Raw genomic sequence first — 2,806 nt, 5'->3', positions numbered from 1 at the left:
TTCGCGCGCAAAAGCAACTCTCGCGAGACTTGTTCGCCGGCTTCCGACTTCCTCCCCTGGTCCCGCCCCCTTCCGTTGCTAAGGAGCCGGTTGCCTGGTTACCAGGAGGCGCGGGCCGCCAACCTCCCTCCAGCTCCGCCCTTGGAGTCCACGGTCTGCTCTCTTCGTGGCGAGGAGCTTCCTGAACCCAAGAAGAAGCAGCGGAAGAGTCCCGGCCACCTTCTGAAGCCGCCAGTCATTACCATTTCAGGTACGGGTCTCACGGTCAAGGCCAATTCCTGCCATCCTCTGACACATCACCAAGGTTCAAACACTTGGAACAGAAAACTGCCAGGGCTAAAAATTCCTGAGGGAAAAACAACCCAACTGATGCCGCCAGTTCTTGAATATAGATGCCCATCTGTAAAAGGGCTCCCAGGACCTTTTGCCCCCATGGCTGGGAGTGAGTACTTGAAGTTGAAAAACAACCCCAAACGAACACAACTCCAACCTCCCTGTCTCTCAAACCCGTGACTCTCACCCAACAAAATTTGCAGAGGACGAACCACCAGAAAACAACTCCAGCGTGAAAACGAGACAGGGCCCTTATGATCTGAAGATACTGAAGAATCAAAATATTGGTGCTTTTTTTTTCTTCTTTGATGTGAGGGGATAATGAGTCACTTTTTTTCTTTTTTGCTGGTTTTTCTATCCCAGCAACGAGCATGTATTACATCTGTAATAAAGTCATTTTGTTTTGTTTTTTAACATGTGGAGAAAGGCAGGATTTACTGGGTGAAGATGAGGCTGGCCTGGGATCAGCGGAGTTTTGATTGAGAAATAACTGCATTTTTTGCATCTGATTACATCACTGCCACTTGTTTTAGAATAGGGTAAAAGGACAGTGGGCAAATATATGGTGGCAGGGGACCCAGAAGCAGGAGGTCAGATGTAGCTTGTGATATGACAGTGCCCAGACACCCTGCTTTTCCAGGGGCAAGTGGGATCATTTGCTCACCACCTTTTCTGCTTAGCCTTGGGCAGGTTGCTTCTCTCGTCCAAGGATACCTACTCTAAGGTGGTTGTGAGGAATCAGTGAAATAACGTGCCTAAAGCCTCTAGTGCAGTCAGCACAGTATGACCGGTCTCCTTCCTTCTGAATGCATTCCCCGCTCATCCTGTTCTTGTTGCAAAGTTTCCCTCTCCCCCCAAAAATCTAAAGGATTGGCTGGCATGATGATGCCATAACCTGGGCTTTATTCAACCACCAAGTAAGAGCCATCCTGCTGAGGGGACTTTGCATTAGAAACATGAAGGCATCACCTGCTTGAGCTGGAGAGTGCAAACAAGATAGGAACAAGTTCTCTGCATGCACCTGCTGCTCAGTGTGCTTGGAATGCAGGATTCTTCTCTATGATGTTATATCACATATTTACGAGGTTCTCTACTGTGTAGCTCCCTGTGGATTGTAAGCTCTCAAAGAGCAGAGCATTTGACTTACCAGCACTGTGTTCCTGGCACCCAGAACACTGCCTGGCTCAAAGGAAACATTGAATAAATTGTTCAATGAGAGAATGAATGAATGAATGACAACAGCTAATATTCATTGAGTAATTACTGTGGGCCCGACATGGTTCTAAGTGCTTTACATCTATTATACTCAGTCCTCGAACAGGTCAAGTTGCTATCATTGGCCTCATTTCATAAATATGTTAAGTATGTCACTCAATTTCTAAATTCACAAAAGAGTCAAAACTGGATCTTAACAGGACAATTAAATTCCATAGCCCAAGCTGTGGAAGTACACTAGTGGTTCCCAAAGTGTGATCCCCAAACCCACAACATTAGCATCCCTGGGGAACTTGTTAGAAATGCTAATTATCCCTCTTCTCCCGGAAACCCACTGAATCAGAAATTCTGGGGGCAGAGCCCGGCCATTAGTGTTGTAACAAGACCTCCAGGATATTCTGCTGTGCTCAAGTTTGAAAACCACTTCACTACACTATGTTGCATCTCAGTCCTTGAGTTCTACATGACTTCACTTTCTAAGAAAAAGAAGGGGCAGTCACATGAGTACTCTAGAAAAACAAAATTGTCCTAATAAATGCCGTGTGTGTGTGTGTGTGTGTGTGTGTGTTTGTGTGTGTGTGTGTGTTTGTGTGTGTGTGTGTGGCTTTGTTTGTTCCTAGTTTGCTATTGAGTGAAGGTATAGTCCTTTAGTAAAGTTACTTAATATCTCTTTGGACTTCAGTATTTGCGTCTGTAAAATAGGGAGTCAGAGGTTAGCCTAGACCAGTGACTCATCCCAGGCTGGACATTACAATCACCAAGGGAGTTTCAAAAATGCCAATGTCAGAACTCCACATCAGACCAATTAATTCTGGCCTCAGCATAGGACCAGGCATTGGCATTTTAAAAACATTCCCAGGCGATTGTAATGTTCAGCCAAAGTTCAACGCTGGCACTGAAAAAGCCTATTATGAAAAAGTCTACTCCCCTTGCCACTGATTGGCTTTAGGACAGGTGACCCAGTTCTGCCCAAAGAGATTTAGGGGAAGTCACCTAGGGTTTCTGGGAGACTTTTCTGCATTACTAGGAAAAAGTTTGCTGATTCTAGCACTAGATGATCTTTGGGTTCCCTCCCAGTACCAAAATGCAATCACTTTAAGGAAAAAGGGAGCGATACAAGCTAGGGTTACAAACTCACATGCCTGGAAGTTAATATATAAAGAAAGAAGGTCGGGTAGAAATTCTTCCCTGACTCAAGGGGCAGAATTCGTTGAAGAAGGACTTAAGCAGAAGAGGAATTTAGCAACAAGATATTGGA

The sequence above is a fragment of the Choloepus didactylus genome, chromosome 23 (genome assembly GCF_015220235.1).
Source record: "Choloepus didactylus isolate mChoDid1 chromosome 23, mChoDid1.pri, whole genome shotgun sequence".
Classification (NCBI taxonomy): domain Eukaryota; kingdom Metazoa; phylum Chordata; class Mammalia; order Pilosa; family Megalonychidae; genus Choloepus; species Choloepus didactylus.
Note: the sequence above shows the minus strand (reverse complement) of the source record.